Raw genomic sequence first — 18,668 nt, 5'->3', positions numbered from 1 at the left:
AATAAGATCTGTATAAAACAGAATTCAGTTATATGATCTCCTACATACTTGAAAATGTGTTTTGTAGTTGATTATGTGCTCATATGACTAATATAGAACATGTGACTGACTGCTAGTGTGATTGCTGACTTTAATATATGTCAGTTGGTCTTCTGATCCTCAATGCTGGTGCATGGGTAGGGGTCAGATTGATATCGCTTTAGAACAATAAAGTGGTTAGTCACAAATTGTGTAGTACACTGTGAAAGTGCTGATTATTTATTATGTCTAAGAGAGGCAAAGGTGACGAGAGTACACTTAAAGTAACACCAACACTCATGTTGTCTTGCAATAACTGTATTATTCTCTCTGATCTGGTACAGGATCGTTCATGTGTAAAATGGTTTGCTTGTCAGCATAATAGATAAATCCCCTTTGGGGCGATGTTTTCACAGACCTTGTCCAGTATAGCTGAAAGGTTAATTCCTACAGCTTCGATACCAGGAATAGGGTTCATTATTAACCCATACAGGCAGCTCTCTACCTACTTTATTCCCAACAGCTTCTCTTATAAAACAAGCTGATAAACCGAGTAAATAAATAATCAACTGCACAGGCTACACACTATATACTCGTCTTCGGCATACAACAGGTAAATATAGCGGAGTTAATGAGAGCAGTAAAGGCTTTTCTGTCCTTAGATGATTCAGCAGAGCCTGTGCTAAAAATATCTTTAAACGTCCAAAAAAATAGGGCCTCCTCATGGGGGACCCTAGCAGCTGATGAAAATCAGGGAAAAGGTTTGGGCTATACCCAATAAAGAATATAGGTTCCCAGTTAATGGGATTCAAATATGTTTTTCCAGCTGAGGGCACTTTAAAAATGGGAAATGCCTCCTATAGAGATACGCATATCATTTGATAGTGCGAAAATATATATGGCCTTTGCCGTCAACGTCAAAAGAGGAATGGTTTTCTGAAAACCATATTGTCTCTGTCTGGGGCAGTCATAAGGCCAGCCATGACTTCACCTTGCAATCTACAGCACACCACACTGGATGGGCCCAATCTCACTATATCTTGGAAGCTATGCAGTGTTGGGCCTGGTTAGTTCTTGGATGGGAGACCATCTTGGAATATCAGGTGCTGTAGGTACACTGGGCTGAGGTACTGGAAGACAGGTTTTTCAGCGCCTGCAAGGGAGCAAGAATCTCATATAGATCATATGGACACTAATGTTCTAGGGCATCAGCATTAACAATAGCTGCTTGCAGAGCAGTGTTGCTTACATACATGGAAAGCTGATTCAGAATCAAAGAAGGTACTGGAAAATTGGCCTTTGGCTTGAAGTTTCTGTTGGTAAGGAGTTAACAGATATTCTGGAGTCAAAATCAGACTCCAAGAAGGTCACGTTTCCTTCCACATATAACCCCAAACATAGGGGTCTGGTTTTCGGCCTTGTCAGTCATAAAGGAACATAACAGCCCCAAATACAATAAGTTTGGTAATGCAAAGGCAACCAGAGGGCCAGCTTCCAAACCAGAGGATAAGCCATCAGCATGATGGTGTGGGCCTCCTCCTGGGGGACCCCAGGATAGGGGGCTAACTTCTTCAGTCTGCACAGAACTGGTAACAGTTTACAAACAGATGTCTGGTTGCAAGAAGTGGTATCTCTAGGTTATGTCTCTCTTCAAGAAGCATCCCCCTCGAAGTTTTCTATTCCAGTCCGTCTCGGGTAGAGGCGAAGGACAGGGGTTTGCAAGAAGCGGTTTAGAAATTGCTTTGGTCGGAAATAGGCATTCCAGTAACCCCTGCACAATAGGGACAGGGGGTTTTACTCCAACCGAGTTTGGGTTCAGAAGGATCCTTTCACCCCAATCTCAAAATACTAAACAAATAAGTTTGGGTACCACGGTTCACAGGGAGACGTTGCGCTCCATAGTTTTGGCATGGAGCCAGGGAATTGCAGGGTATGCCTGGATAGTCAGGATGTTTACCTACAGGTTCCTATAGCACTGTTCCATCCGTGTTATCTCAAGGTTCACCATCTTCCAGCAACATTTTCAGTTCCAGACCTTACCCTTGGGGTTGAGGTTTACCTACAGGTTCCTATAGCACTGTTCCATCCGTGTTATCCCAAGGTTCACCATCTTCCAGCAACATTTTCAGTTCCAGACCTTACCCTTGGGGTTAGCCACAACCTACCAAAATTATGAGGATTATGGCAGTTTATCTCCGCAAGAAGGGGATAAGAAAATTGTCATACTTCGACCACCTTTTTTTTTATCCTGGCACGGGAAAGGCTTCTGTGCCATCTCCAGCAGACAATGACTTGTCTGCAGAGGCACTGGTGGTTCATTAATTGGGCAAAGTCATCTCTGGTTCCGTCACAACGGATGACTCGCTGTGGGGCTGTACTGAATTCCAGTCTGCAGAAAATGGATTACTTCGGAACAAGATATCCAAGGTACAGTCAAGTACTCAGGAGTTGTTATACAGTCAAATGATATCAATCCACGTAGCTATGCGACTGATGAGTTTGATGGTGTCAACATTCAACATGGTAGATTAGGCACAATTCTACTTAAGACCTCGGCAGCGTCTGATTCTTGCCAGATGGAATGGAATACATCAGACAATTAAGAAACAGACTATGGTACTTTCACACAAGGTAAGAAAGTCATCAGCCTGGTGGCTAAAGACATCCCATCTAGACAAAGGGAGAATATTTTGGATATCAGATGGGAGATCCTGACAACAGATGCCAGTCTCCAGGGCTGGGGAGCAGTGTCCGGAAGATAATGGTTCCAGGGACAATGGACCATAAAAGAAAGTTGCCTGCCAATAAATCTGTTAGAACTTCGGGCCATATACATGGCACTGATTCAGGCAAGAGACACTCTTCAAGGAAGACCAGTCCAGATCTGCTCGGACAATTTAACGGTGGGGGCGTACCTCAACCATCGGGGAGGAACGCGCAGCCAAACGGCAATGAAGGAGGTAAGTCACATACTAAAGTGTGCAGAACTCCATCTTCCAGCATTGTCCGCAGTATTCGATCCGGGAGTCCTAAACTGGGAAGCGAATTTTCTTAGTCGACACGCCATTCAAGCAAGCGAATGGGCTCTACACCCGGAAGTCTTTCAGACTCTGGTAGACAAGTGGGGTTTGCCAGAGATAGATCTCATGGCGTCCTGTCTGAACAACTAAGTGCCCGCTTACGGGGCAAGAACAAAGGGATCCCGGAGTGATCTTTGTGGACGCTTTGTCAGTGAAATGGGAGTTTCATCTGGCGTATCAATTTCCTCCGATCATCCTGCTACCAGGGTGGTGAGGAATATAAAAGAAGCAAAGGGTGCCGTGATTCTAATAGCTCCGGCTTGGCCCAGAAGGCAATGGTACACAGATCTACTGAGAATGTCGATGGATGCTCCACGTCTGCTCCCTCAACGTCCAGATCTACTAATGCAGAGTCCTTGTTACCACAGGCATCTGGATCGACTATCATTGATGGCTTGGCTCTTGAAACCTCTATCCTGAAGTTGAGGATTCTCGCTGCAGGTAAATTCAAACATTGCACAGAGCAAGGAAACCCTTCTCAGCGCGCATTTATCACTGAATGTGGCAGGCCTATGTTCATGGTGCAGTGAAAGAAATATGGACCCGAAATCTTTCCAAGTTTCCTGGGTCTTAGATTTTCTTCAGGCAGGAATGGATAAGGGTTTGAAGGTGGCTTTCTTGAGAGTACAAGTATCAGCAATGACTGTAGGGTTCCAAGAGAAAAAAAAATGCCAATTTACAGGATGTGTGTGCTTTTTCCAGGGAGTGCTACACATTCTACCTCCTTTTGTTCCTTCTACAGTGCCTTGGGATTTAGGTCTAGTCCTCAAAGTCCTTCAAGTTGCTCCATTTGAACCACTTAATAAAGTGGATCTTAAATGGTTGACAGCTAAAGTTCTCTTTCTACTGGCTATGGCATCGGCTAGAAGAGTATCAGATTTAGGAGCGCTGTAATATTTTCCTTTTTCTGTTTTTTTTTTTTTTTATCCACATAAAGCAGTTCTCAGAACTAGGTCTGGGTATCTTCCTAAGGTGGTGTCTAAATTCCACTTTAATGAAGAAAATGTAGTCCTGGTTTTTCAGGAATCGGGATTTTCTGCAGGAGATGCGTCGTGGGATGTTCGAGCATTAAGTATCTACGTGGATCGCACAAGTGCCATCAGAAAGACAGATTCTCTCCATTTTCTACGGAATTCACAAGAGAGGATGGCCTGCTACTAAATGGACGCTGGCTAGAGTGCTTCGAATGACTATTTCGGAAGCATACTCTCAAGCGGATCTATGTTCCGGCTAATGTCTTTCTGTTCACTCTACTCGTAAGGTAGGTCCTTTATAGGCAGCACAACATGGTGCTTCAGCAGAACAGATATGTAAGGCAGCCACATAGTCTTCCATTAACACATTCATTAGACATTATGCTTGGATACTTTTGCCTCTCATGACGCTGAATCAGGGCGAAATGTTCTTCTGTCCAATCAGGAGCGTCCCCACCACTAATATTGCTTTGGGAATTCCCATTGTTATCCTGTGGATAACCTGTGGACCCTGCCGGAGAAATATACGTTATGGTAAGAACGGTATTTCTCCCAAGTCCACAGGTTCCACAGGGATCCCACCCTGACGCACCTGATTTGAGGATCTTGCTATTCACTAACCTCTTCCTTCTTGTACGGAAGGGTGTGCATGTGTGTTCTTATCGCCTGATTAGGGCTCTACATGATGCTCCTGCCTAGATGCTTTGGAATCCAACTGATTTGCCTGAGCCAGTGGGTGTGGATATATGTACGGGCACCGTTGCATCCTGGGAGGCCTGAAAGCTTGTGATCGTTTGGTGCCAATACGCTGTCACTCCATCATATCCCATTGTTATCCTGTGGACTTATTGTTATCAACGGTAACTTCTTACCATAACGTCTATTTTTCTATTCATGTGTTTTACAGGTCATTCTCTCTTACTGCCCCAGTCATTACGTTTGAGGATTGTGAAATCATCTCTTTTCTCTGGTGAGTAGATCATCTTTATTAGTGCTAACCATTTTGTCAATCAAGTCTTGTTAATTCAGTGCCCTTTGTGTATTTGCTGGAGAGCACTAATGACATGAAATGTGAGTTTATGTAAAACATGAGGTAGTGCAAATATGTTGCAATATGGCTAGTAAATTAGTAACTTGGCCACACAGAAATCCCTACAAGCCTTTAAATGAACATTTCATGGCTGGTTTTATATTTCTAAGTTGCTATATGTATTTCATCTTTTTTATGATTGTTCTGTTTTGTGCTTTAGAAACTTGTGGAAACAACCATGTAACTATGGGTGGAATTCAATTCAAGGTGATGTGCTTCTGGCTGCACAGCTGCCATTTACAGTAGAGCCAACATCGCAGATTCAGCACCTCTGTGGGGCAGAAGCGTAAACTTAAGATGCTGGAGGGCTCAGTGTGCAACAGCACAGCATGACTATCGCCTTGATTTCAGTTCCCTCTGTACTCAAAAGATATCAAGGAAGGAGTTGTGTAGGCTGGTTATATGAAAATAATCAGACTAGTGTGTAATGCACAGCCTTCAGTGATTGCAAAAACGCGCCATAGCGCATATTTTACCCCAGAATTGATGGTGGGGACACAAATAAAAAACCGCTGGGTCCCTCAGGAAGTGTTGTGACCGGCAGCGTTGTCCTGTGCTGTCAGTCAGACCGGTCTCCTCAACAACAGAGGGAGGAACTTGGAAGAGGCGGAGACCGTAAAGAGGGATTTCCCACCCTCCACTCATCCTCAGCTCCGCATGCCCCCCCCCCCTTCCCCCTCCCCCACGAATAACTGCTGCAGGTGCCCTACCTCCGCAAGTAGCATGGCCGTGACCCAAACACTGCTCCCTGGCAGCCAACTGGACACCCGCCCGGCTGACTCCACTGATGTATAGGTGGGGGTAGTTCGGTCCCTGTGCCCCCGGATGGATGCCGCCGCTCTCCCCGCTGATTCCCCTCTTCTCACTCCCAATCCAGGCGGCCATCCCCTCCACATTTTCCTCTCCCCCCTGGCCGCATCCTCTGACTCCAGGCTGGCGGCGTAGGCCTCATGCCAATCCCCGGACTAATCTCCGTGGCTTGACTCCGCTGCTGCTGGCAGTATCCATGGAACAGGCCGGAGTGCTCTTTTTTTACAGGTACGCGGTGGGGGCCTGGTCCCTGGAGGGTGTTGGTATGGTGGTTCTACCCAATGGAGGTTTCTGGCTGCACTCTCTCCTGCCTCTCTGTCCCTACTCCTCGGTGCCTGCCTCGCTGTCCCTACTCCCCGGTACTATATTAAATGTGTATAAACTGCTCTATCTGGCGCAATGTGTGTAACGTGCTCTATCTGTGTGGTGTAATGTGAATTGGTACTGTTATGTGGACATGCTCTTTCCCGATGAAGCCACAGCCCTAAATTTTGGGTGCGTGCCTTCGGTGCGCCCTGTCCTTTATTTAAAATATGGGAGGGGGAGCACCAATTTATTTTCTGCCAAAGGGCACCGAAGTGTCCTGTATGCTACACAGCCCAGCAGCATTGTCACCCCATCCCTCCCCCTTGCACTGATAGGACCCCAATTTTTAAAAGTGAGTGGTCCGTGGGACCCACTTTTTTTCGGGCTCAGCGCGATCACTGGCCTTTATGTTTATAGAGGTTGTGGTCAAACATTGGTATGGTTATATATGTCACTGGGTCCTGTGTTGTAGGGGTTGGTAGCTAGAACAAAAAAAAGTGGTTTCCCAGGAACCCTGTTCATTCTCTAGAGCAGGGGTGGGCAGTAAGTGGACCTCCAGTTGCTTTTGGACTACACATCCCAGCATGCTGTGCTACAGCTTTAACATATCCTGATAGCAAAACTGTGGCAGGACATGCTGGAATTTCAACATGGTTAAAAGGTCGCATTGAAATGGTTGACACATGAAAAGGTTGATGCAAGCTTTTTTTGTTTTGTTGGTGTCGGTTTGTAAATTCCAGCACATGAAAACCCAAATAGTGTACTACGTGACTCACTTCGCTTGCCATGCTTTGGACAAGGTGCCTTGCAGCGCTCAGGTTAGGTTACCATTCCCAATCGTGGTCCATGTGGATAGTAATGTATGAGAAAGTTGCAAAAAAACAACAACCTTGTGTCGGCCATTTGAACCTGTCAAAATTTTGACTTTGTCGAACATAAGGTGTCAAACTATTGACTGTTTACCTATGGACTGGATACCCCGAGAAAGCTAGAGGTAGAGCTAGCTAGCTTTGGGAAAGTTAATGTGACAGCCTGACTCAAACCATAGCTGTCATAGAGCGTTGTGCTCACTCCCATGGTGCACTTCTGTAGAAGTCACTGCTCTACTGCTGTTGGCTTTAGGAGTCATGCCTAGGATAGAGCCGAAGAAAGATGGAGGAACAGTGCAATGGAGTGAGTCCTGCTTGTCTACCAAAAATAATATGTTACCGATGTGAGATTACAGTAATTTTATTTTCTCTGACGTCCTAGTGGATGCTGGGTACTCCGTAAGGACCATGGGGAATAGATGGGCTCCGCAGGAGACTGGGCACTCTAAAGAAAAGATTAGGTACTACATCTGGTGTGCACTGGCTCCTCCCTCTATGCCCCTCCTCCAGACCTCAGTTAGAATCTGTGCCCGGCCAGAGCTGGTTGCACACTAGGGGGTCTCCTGAGCTTCCTAGAAAGAAAAGTATTTGTTAGGTTTTTTATTTTCAGTGAGATCTGCTGGCAACAGACTCGCTGCTACGTGGGACTTAGGGGAGAGAAGCAAACCTACCTGCTTGCAGCTAGCTTGTGCTTCTAGGCTACTGGACACCATTAGCTCCAGAGGGATCGAACACAGGGCCCGACCTCGATCGTCCGTTCCCGGAGCCGCGCCGCCGTCCCCCTTGCAGAGCCAGAAGACGGAGGAAACCGGAGGAAATCGGCGGCTGAAGACTTCGGTCTTCATTAAGGTAGCGCACAGCACTGCAGCTGTGCGCCATTGCTCCCTATGCACACCACACACTCCGGTCACTGATGGGTGCAGGGCGCTGGGGGGGGCGCCCTAGGCAGCAATTAGAGTACCTTACATGGCAAAAAGCACATAATACAGTCTAATAAACTGTATATGTGCATAATCCCCCGCCATAAAAGTATATAAAAAAGCGGGAGAAGTCCGCAGAGAAGGGGGCGGGGCTATCTCCCTCAGCACACCGGCGCCATTTTCTTTACACAGCTCCGCTGGAAGACAGCTCCCCAGGCTCTCCCCTGCAGTTTCCAGGCTCAAAGGGTAAAAAAGAGAGGGGGGGGGCACTAAATTTAGGCGCAAACTGAGTATATTAAGCAGCTATAGGGAAAAATCACTTTTGCTAGTGTAAATCCCTGTTTATATAGCGCTGTGGTGTGTGCTGGCATACTCTCTCTCTGTCTCCCCAAAGGACTTTGTGGGGTCCTGTCCTCAATCAGAGCATTCCCTGTGTGTGTGTGCGGTGTGTCGGTACGGCTGTGTCGACATGTTTGATGAGGACGCTTACGTGGAGGCGGAGCAGGTGCCGATAAGTGTGATGTCGCTCCCTGCGGGGCCGACACCTGAGTGGATGGATATGTGGAAGGTATTAACCGACAGTGTCAACTCCTTACATAAAAGGTTCGATGACACAGCTTTGGGACAGCCGGCATCTCAGCCCGCGTCTGCCCAGGCATCTCAGAGGCCGTCAGGGGCTCAAAAACGCCCGCTACCTCAGATGGCTGACACAGATGTCGACACGGAGTCTGACTCCAGAAAAGTCGACGAGGATGAGACAAATATACAATCCACTAGGGCCATCCGATGTATGATTACGGCAATGAAAAATGTGTTGCAAATTTCTGATATTAACCCGGTTACCACAAAAAAGGGTATTATGTTTGGGGAGAAAAAGCAGCCAGTGACTTTTCCCCCATCTGATGAGTTAAATGAATTGTGTGAAGAAGCGTGGGGTTCCCCAGATAAGAAACTAGTAATTTCTAAGCGGTTACTAATGGCGTACCCTTTCCCGCCAACGGATAGGTTACGCTGGGAGACATCCCCTAAGGGGTGGACAAAGCGCTCACACGCTTATCAAAAAAGGTGGCACTGCCGTCTCAGGATACGGCCGCCTTAAAGGAGCCTGCAGATAGAAAGCAAGAGGCTATCCTGAAGTTTGTGTATACACACTCGGGTACTATACTGAGACCTGCTATTGCTTCAGCATGGATGTGCAGTGCTGCAGCAGCGTGGTCTGATTCCCTGTCTGATAACATTGATTCCCTTGACAGGGACACTATATTGCTAACCATAGAGCATATTAAAGACGTAGTCTTAAATATGAGAGATGCACAGAGGGACATTTGCCGGCTGGCATCTAGAATTAATGCGATGTCCATTTCTGCCAGGAGAGTATTATGGACTCGGCAGTGGACGGGTGATGCTGATTCTAAAAGGCACATGGAAATTTTGCCTTATAAGGGTGAGGAATTGTTTGGGGACTGTCTTTCGGACCTAGTATCCACAGCAACAGCTGGGAAGTCGACTTTTTTACCTCAGGTTCCCTCACAGCCTAAGAAAGCACCGTATTATCAAGTACAGTCCTTTCGGCCTCAGAAAGGCAAGCGGGTTAGAGGCGCGTCCTTTCTGCCCAGAGGCAGGGGTAGAGGGAAAAAGCTGCACCATACAGCCAGTTCCCAAGAACAAAAATCCTCCCCTGCTTCCACTAAGTCCACCGCATGTCGCTGGGGCTCCACATGTGGAGCCAGGTGCGGTGGGGGCCCGTCTCCGGAACTTCAGCGACCAGTGGGTTCGCTCACAGGTGGATCTCTGGGTTCTACAAGTGGTATCTCAGGGATACAAGCTGGAATTCGAGACGTCTCCCCCTCGCCGTTACCTCAAATCAGCCTTGCCAGCTACTCCCCAGGACAGGGAGGTAGTACTGGTGGCAATTCACAAGCTGTACCTCCAGCAGGTGATAATAAAAGTTCCCCTCCTTTAACAGGGACGGGGTTACTATTCCACAAAGTTTGTGGTACCGAAACTAGACGGTTCGGTGAGACCCATTCTAAATTTGAAATACTTGAACACTTATATAAGGAAGTTCAAGTTCAAAATGGAATCGCTCAGGGCGGTTATTGCAGGGATTACATGGTATCACTGGATATCAAGGATGCTTACCTACATGTCCCCATTTACCCACCTCACCAGGTGTACCTCCGTTTTGTGGTACAGGACTGCCATTACCAATTCCAGACGTTGCCGTTTGGTCTGTCCACGGCACCGAGGGTATTTACCAAAGTAATGGCCGAAATGATGATACTCCTTCGAAAGAAGGGAGTTATAATTATCCCGTACTTGGACGATCTCCTTATAAAGGCGAGGTCCAGGGAGCAGTTGTTGGTCGGAGTAGCACTATCTCAGGAAGTGCTACAACAGCACGGCTGGATTCTGAATATCCCGAAGTCGCAGCTGGTTCCTACGACGCGTCTGCTGTTCCTGGGTATGATTCTGGACACAGAACAGAAGAAGGTGTTTCTCCCGGAGGAGAAGGCCAAGGAGTTGTCATCTCTGGTCAGAGACCTCCTAAAACCAAAACAGGTGTCTGTGCATCACTGCACGCGAGTCCTGGGAAAGATGGTAGCTTCTTACGAGGCAATTCCATTCGTCAGGTTCCATGCACGGATCTTTCAGTGGGATCTGTTAGACAAGTGGTCCGGATCGCATCTTCAGATGCATCGGCTGATCACCCTGTCCACGAGGGCCAGGGTGTCTCTGCTGTGGTGGCTGCAGAGTGCTCATCTTCTCGAGGGCCGCAGATTCGGCATACAGGACTGGATCCTGGTGACCACGGATGCAAGCCTCCGAGGTTGGGGGGCAGTCACTCAGGGAAGAAACTTCCAAGGACAATGGTCGAGTCGGGAAGCTTCCCTACACATAAATATTCTGGAACTAAGGGCCATTTACAATGCCCTAAGTCAGGCAAGACCCCTGCTTCAAAACCAGCCGGTGCTGATTCAGTCAGACAACATCACGGCGGTCGCCCATGTAAACCGACAGGGCGGCACAAGAAGCAGGATGACGATGGCAGAAGCCACAAGGATTCTCCGATGGGCGGAAAATCACGTGATAGCACTGTCAGCAGTGTTCATTCCGGGAGTGGACAACTGGGAAGCAGACTTCCTCAGCAGGCACGACCTCCACCCGGGAGAGTGGGGACTTCATCCAGAAGTCTTCCAGCTGATTGTAAATCGTTGGGAAAGGCCACAGGTGGACATGATGGCGTCCCGCCTCAACAAAAAGCTAAAAAGATATTGCGCCAGGTCAAGGGATCCTCAGGCGATAGCTGTGGACGCTCTAGTGACACCGTGGGTGTACCAGTCGGTTTATGTGTTCCCTCCTCTTCCTCTCATACCAAAGGTACTGAGGATAATAAGAAAGAGAGGAGTAAGAACTATACTCATCGTTCCGGAATGGCCAAGAAGGACTTGGTACCCGGAACTACAAGATATGATCTCAGAGGACCCTTGGCCTCTGCCTCTCAGACAGGACCTGCTACAGCAGGGGCCCTGTCTGTTCCAAGACTTACCGCGGCTGCGTTTGACGGCATGGCGGTTGAACGCCGGATCCTGATGGAAAAGGGCATTCCGGTTGAAGTCATTCCTACGCTGATAAAAGCTAGGAAGGATGTGACTGCAAAACATTATCCCCGCATATGGCGAAAATATGTTGCTTGGTGTGAGGCTATGAAGGCCCCAACAGAAGAATTTCAGCTGGGTCGATTTCTGCACTTCCTACAGTCAGGAGTGACTATGGGCCTAAAATTGGGATCCATTAAAGTCCAGATTTCAGCCCTGTCTATTTTCTTTCAAAAAGAACTGGCTTCACTACCTGAAGTTCAGACGTTTGTTAAGGGAGTGCTGCATATTCAGCCCCCTTTTGTGCCCCCAGTGGCACCTTGGGATCTCAACGTTGTGTTGGATTTCCTAAAATCACATTGGTTTGAGCCACTTCAGACCGTGGAGTTGAAATATCTCACGTGGAAAGTGGTCATGCTTTTGGCCTTGGCTTCGGCTAGGCGTGTGTCAGAATTGGCGGCTTTGTCATGTTAAAGCCCCTATCTGATCTTCCATATGGACAGGGCAGAATTGAGGACTCGTCCCCAATTTCTCCCTAAGGTGGTATCAGCGTTTCATTTGAACCAACCTATTGTGGTGCCTACGGCTACTCGGGACTTGGAGACTTCCAAGTTGCTGGACGTAGTCCGGGCCCTGAAAATCTATGTTTCCAGGACGGCTAGAGTCAGAAAGACTGACTCGCTGTTTATCCTGCATGCACCCAACAAGCTGGGTGCTCCTGCTTCTAAGCAGACTATTGCTCGCTGGATCTATTGCACGATTCAACTTGCGCATTCTGCGGCTGGACTGCCGCATCCTAAATCAGTCAAAGCCCATTCCACGAGGAAGGTGGGCTCTTCTTGGGCGGCTGCCCGAGGGGTCTCAGCTTTACAACTTTGCCGAGCTGCTACCTGGTCGGGATCAAACACGTTTGCAAAATTCTACAAGTTTGATACCCTGGCTGAGGAGGACCTTGAGTTTGCTCATTCGGTGCTGCAGAGTCATCCGCACTCTCCCGCCCGTTTGGGAGCTTTGGTATAATCCCCATGGTCCTTACGGAGTACCCAGCATCCACTAGGACGTCAGAGAAAATAAGATTTTACTCACCAGTTAATCTATTTCTCGTAGTCCGTAGTGGATGCTGGGAGCCCGTCCCAAGTGCGGAATTCTGCAATACTTGTATATAGTTATTGCTTAACTATAGGGTTTTTTGTTCTGAGCCATCAGTTTAATGAGGCTCAGTTGTTGTTCATACTGTTAACTGGGTATAGTTATCACAAGATGTACGGTGTGATTGGTGTGGCTGGTATGAGTCTTACCCTGGATTCCAAATCCTTTCCTAGTAATGTCAGCTCTTCCGGGCACAGTTTCCCTAACTGAGGTCTGGAGGAGGGGCATAGAGGGAGGAGCCAGTGCACACCAGATGTAGTATCTAATCTTTCTTTTAAGAGTGCCCAGTCTCCTGCGGAGCCCGTCTATTCCCCATGGTCCTTACGGCGTACCCAGCATCCACTACGGACTACGAGAAATAGATTTACCGGTGAGTAAAATCTTATTAAATTACATATGAGTAAAAATGTATCATTGACAAATTGGGAGAACTCCTTTTTAGGTTGAAAAAAGTTCTCTTTTCTAAAGAAGTTGTGGACTTTTAGCATATATTTTTCTTCCTGTGCTTTAGGTTTACAGCAATTTGTGCTTTAGGTTTTCAGCAATTGATTGCTATAATGGTGAGAGGAGTACTGCAAAAAGAAATACCAAATAGATGGAGGATCGGGCGCTAACTGGTGCTGTTTTTCTAATGCTGCTGCTACAATAATTGGGGGTAGTTGCACCCCAACCACACATCAAATAAATACAAGGAAAGAGATAGCAGCGCTGTCTAAACTGGTGTGTATAATAAATGATATGAAGGATTGAGTGATGAAAAATATTGACAATTTAATAAAACATTATGAATAATAACAACGGCCTTTAAATAAAAAATGGATAAGTAACCATATCTTTTAAAAACAATTCATAAGGGTCAAGACTTGACTGCCTAGCACATAAGCATCCGTTCCTAATGTAGAACCTGGAAATTTTAGCAGATAGAGACAGACTGACAGCGCAGTCACACCGATGCACTTTACCCAATAACCGCTAGAGGTGTAGTCCCTTAGGAAACGTCACTGATGTTATAGCTTCCAATAAACGTATTCGGGATCCTCATTTGTTACGGTGTCCTCTTTATGAAGATAGGGTGAATGGTGCTCCTTAATCAGGAATAGATGTCTCAAATGAAAAAGCTGCAGTGCCTAGCAGTGAAACGCGTTAGGAGGAGGCTATTTGGGTCAATTTTAACGCTACTTCTGACTGCCACACATTATCCGGACCAAACACTGGACTTTTGTCATCTGCTGTTCATTTGAGACATCTATTCCTGATTAAGGAGCACCATTCACCCTATCTTCATAAAGAGGACACCGTAACAAATGAGGATCCCGAATACGTTTATTGGAAGCTATAACATCAGTGACGTTTCCTAAGGGACTACACCTCTAGCGGTTATTGGGTAAAGTGCATCGGTGTGACTGCGCTGTCAGTCTGTCTCTATCTGCTAAAATTTCCAGGTTCTACATTAGGAACGGATGCTTATGTGCTAGGCAGTCAAGTCTTGACCCTTATGAATTGTTTTTAAAAGATATGGTTACTTATCCATTTTTTATTTAAAGGCCGTTGTTATTATTCATAATGTTTTATTAAATTGTCAATATTTTTCATCACTCAATCCTTCATATCATTTATTATACACACCAGTTTAGACAGCGCTGCTATCTCTTTCCTTGTATTTATTTGGAGTACTGCAAAAGCCTGGAAGAAGGAAAATAAGTTGGATTCCTTTGGTCTGGTTATCAAGCTAAATGACCTTATAGCACATGCTTATTGCGGGCGTGCTTTCGAGGACATCTGTAATCCACTTCTGGTTGTGGAGGTCCCATCCAGTCCTGTGAAGCAATCCAGTTTTATATAGATTCAGCTTAACTGTGGCTGTCTAAATGTTGGTCCAGTCAGAGTTGCTGACTAAGGTGGACTAGGGGTGGGACCTTAAGGTCTTTGGAAGTCTTATCTTGGGCCAGAGCAGTGGAAGGACTATTTTACTGTTGGAGAAGAGACCTCTTTCTTCGTTGTACCTGCAGCAACCAACTGTTTTACACTGAAATATAAAATATCAGTGTTGTGACTTTTCCATCTTCAGGTACATAAGTAGCAATGTTTAGCTAGCACAGATTCAGACAGGGATGGTATGGAAGGTAGATAATAACTAGGTCGACAGTAACTAGGTCGACATGATCTCTAGGTTGACAGGATCTTTAAGTCGATATGGTCTAGTTCGACAGGTCAAAAGGTCTACATGAGGTTTTTATTATGGTTTTTTTTTTTAATGTTTTCTACGTAGGGTGACGGGGAACTGCAATTAGTGCACCGTGTCCCCTCGCTTCGCTCGCCATGCTTCGAGCAAGGTTACCGTTCCAATCGTAGTCCATGTGGACCGTTAAGTATGAAAAGGTTCAAAATAAAGAAAAAAATTGTGAAAAACTCGTGTCGACCTTTTGACCTGTCGACCTAGTTATCAACCAGAGTAGGTATGATTCCGCACCAGTCCTGAAGTAGTAAAGTACCAGAATAGCGTACAATGTACAGGAATAATTCCTATATTTTTTATATATGCCTGGTGGTGCACCCGGAGTCAGAAACAAACTTAGAAGAAAAACAATTTTTTTCTTTTTTTTTTCTTTTTCTTTTGACCTAGTTATCAACCTAGAGACCGGGTCCCGATTCAGACACCAAACTATAAATCCCTTCCCACAACTTTCAGAATTTAGCCGATATTGGGGTATATGCAATTCACGGCGAATCGCGGCAAATTATCGCCGTTTTTTAAATTCGACTCAAATCGACAGGTGAATTCCGGAAGGTGGCTTCCGGAATTCACCATATTCAATGAAAAACGGATTCGCCAGAATCGCGGGCGAAAATCGGCCGATTTGGCCGCGATTTTAAAAAACGGGGAAAAACGGGAAAAACACGAAAAAAAAAATGGCGTGGGGTCCCCCCTCCAAAGCATAACCAGCCTCGGCTCTTCGAGCTGGTCCTGGTTCTAAAAATGCAGGGGAAAAATTGGGCAGGGATCCCCCGTATTTTTAAAACCAGCACCGGGCTCTGCGCCTGGTGCCAAAATTACAAGGGACAAAAAGAGTAGGGGTCCCCCGTATTTTTAACACCAGCATCGGGCTCCACTAGCTGGACAGATAATGCCACAGCCGGGGGTCACTTTTATGCCGTGCCCTGCGGCCGTGGCATTAAATATCCAACTAGTCACCCCTGGCCGGGGTACCCTGGGGGAGTGGGGACCCCTACAATCAAGGGGTCCCCCCCCCCAGCCACCCAAGGGCCAGGGGTGAAGCCCGAGGCTGTCCCCCCCCATCCAATGGGCTGCGGATGGGGGGGCTGATAGCCTTTTGTGATAATAAAAAGATATTGTTTTTTCCAGTAGTACTACAAGTCCCAGCAAGCCTCCCCCGCAAGCTGGTACTTGGAGAACCACAAGTACCAGCATGCGGGAGAAAAACGGGCCCGCTGGTACCTGTAGTACTACTGGGAAAAAAATACCCAAATAAAAACAGTACACACACACCTTGATAGTAAAACTTTATTACACACTACCGACACACACATACTTACCTATGTTGACACGCCGACTGCCACGGTCTCCGACGATCCGAGGTACCTGTGAAAAAATTATACTCGCCTTCCAGCGTCCAGAGGTACATCCAGGTCCAGAGATAATCCACGTACTTGGCAAAACAAAAAAACGAACACCGATCCATACCGGACTAAGAAAGGGGTCCCATGCTTTCACATCAGACCCCTTTCTCCCGAATCCCGGGACATCACGTGACTCCTGTCACTGAAGTCCCTTCAGCCAATCAGGAAGCGCTACTTCCGTGGCGCTCATCTGATTGGCTGTGCGCTGTCTGTGCTGTGACAGCGCATCGCAAAGCCGCTCCATTACTTTCAATGGTGGGAACTTTGCGGGTAGCGGTGGGGTTAACCCGCGGTCAGCCGCTGACCGGCGGGTGACCTCACCGCTAGCCGCTAAGTTCCCACCATTGAATATAATGGACTGGGCTGTGCGATGCGCTGTCTGCTCAGACGCGCAGAGCCAATCAGATGAGCGCAACGAAGTTGCGCTTCCTGATTGGCTTTAGAGACCTTTCTGTGACAGCTGTCACTGACAGGTCTCTCTGCATTCGGGGATAGGGGTCTCATGCGTCAGCATGGGACCCCTTTCAGTCCGTTTGGTCGGGTATTTGCATTTTGTTTTTTTCTACAAGTACGTGGATTTATCTCTGGACCATGGCTGAGGTGAGTATATTGATCTTTTATTTTCAGGTACCCCTGGATTCTACATGGAGAAGAGGACCGATGTCGGCGTGTGAACATAGGTAAGTATGTGTGTGTCGACGTATGAAATAAAGTTTTACTTTCACGGTGTGTGTGTCCTGTTTTTATTTGGGTATTTTTTTTCCAGTAGTACTACAGGTACCAGCGGGCCCGTTTTTCTCCCGCATGCTGGTACTTGTGGTTCTCCAAGTACCAGCTTGCGGGGGAGGCTTGCTGGGACTTGTAGTACTGCTGGAAAAAACAATATTCTTTTCATGATCACAAAAGGCTATCAGCCCCCCCATCCGCAGCCCATTGGATGGGGGGGGACAGCCTCGGGCTTCACCCCTGGCCCTTGGGTGGCTGGGGGGGGGACCCCTTGATTGAAGGGGTCCCCACTCCCCCAGGGTACCCCGGCCAGGGGTGACTAGTTGGATATTTAATGCCACGGCCGCAGGGCACGGCATAAAAGTGACCCCCGGCTGTGGCATTATCTGTCCAGCTAGTGGAGCCCGATGCTGGTGTTAAAAATACGGGGGACCCCTACGCTTTTTGTCCCCCGTATTTTAGGCACCAGCACCAGGCGCAGAGCCCGGTGCTGGTTTTAAAAATACGGGGGATCCCCTGTCAATTTTCTCCCCGCATTTTTAGAACCAGGACCAGCTCGAAGAGCCCGAGGCTGGTTATGCTTTGGAGGGGGGACCCCACGCCATTTTTTTTTAGGATTTTACCGTTCCAGCAATAAAAAATAAAAAAAATAATAATAATATTTTAAAAAATATATAAATAATATTTGTGCCTCCAAAAAAAAAAAAAAAGGACCTAATCCCTTCTAATATAAATAGATCTGCTATTCCCCCCAAAAAAAAACACAAAAAAAAACATGTTTAAATTTTTTTTATTTGTTTTCACCCTCCAAAGTGTGGCGGATTGAAAATGACGAATTTGCTGTCTAAAAGCACTGCTGTCGAATTTCCAAACTTGAATTGAATATGCTTTGGTCGAATTGCAGCACTTGTATCATTGCAGAAAAGTCGAATTTGCAAAAAGTCGAATTTCAAAAAGTCGAATTTTGAAAGTCCGTTTTTTGGTCGGAAAGCACTGAATTGCATAGACAAATTTTTTTTTTGGTCGAAAATGACCCGAAATTCGACAATTTCGGGAATTCGACCGCAATTGCATATACCCCATTGTCAGAAAAATTGCTATCCTATGGTTTCTGTTCAGCTCAGATGGTGAGTGGGCTGAATATGTGCAGAACAGGTCCTGCTTCATAGCACATCATGCCCGCTAAACCTTAGCCTGATTTACAGGCTGAGGCCACTTAGGTGTGGGGAGGGAACAGCATTCCCAAAAACGAGCGTGTCCACGTCTTTAGCAAGTGCCTAGGTCAGTGCAGACGAGGCGGACAATCTGAATAGCCTAAGGCTAAATTAATAGGATATGTTCGGCATCCTGGCACTCAGGAGACCTATCCGCAGACATCCCTATGGTGAGTATCTAGGTATGGGTTAGGGCCAGTGTGGTGGGTAGGCATAAGGGTTAGGCATTTGGGGGTGGGTAGCCATACCTGCCACTCCCCCCCCCCCCCCCCAG

At 46.9% G+C, this 18,668-nt stretch overlaps 1 protein-coding gene across 7 annotated transcripts in view; it reads left to right on the top strand.

The window, feature by feature from the left end:
• The window catches only part of TBL1XR1 (TBL1X/Y related 1), a 358,018-nt gene that overhangs the window by 209,221 nt on the left and 130,129 nt on the right, over positions 1-18,668 (top strand). For all 7 annotated transcript variants that reach the window (XR_010175932.1, XM_063916293.1, XM_063916294.1 and 4 more), the window contains exon 3: positions 4,980-5,042. The gene's annotated coding sequence lies outside the window, so the exon portion shown is untranslated. The remainder of the gene's footprint in view (positions 1-4,979; positions 5,043-18,668) is intronic.

The sequence above is a fragment of the Pseudophryne corroboree genome, chromosome 4, assembly GCF_028390025.1.
Source record: "Pseudophryne corroboree isolate aPseCor3 chromosome 4, aPseCor3.hap2, whole genome shotgun sequence".
Taxonomy (NCBI): Eukaryota; Metazoa; Chordata; class Amphibia; order Anura; family Myobatrachidae; genus Pseudophryne; species Pseudophryne corroboree.
Note: the sequence above shows the minus strand (reverse complement) of the source record. Positions and strands in the feature narration are given on the sequence as shown.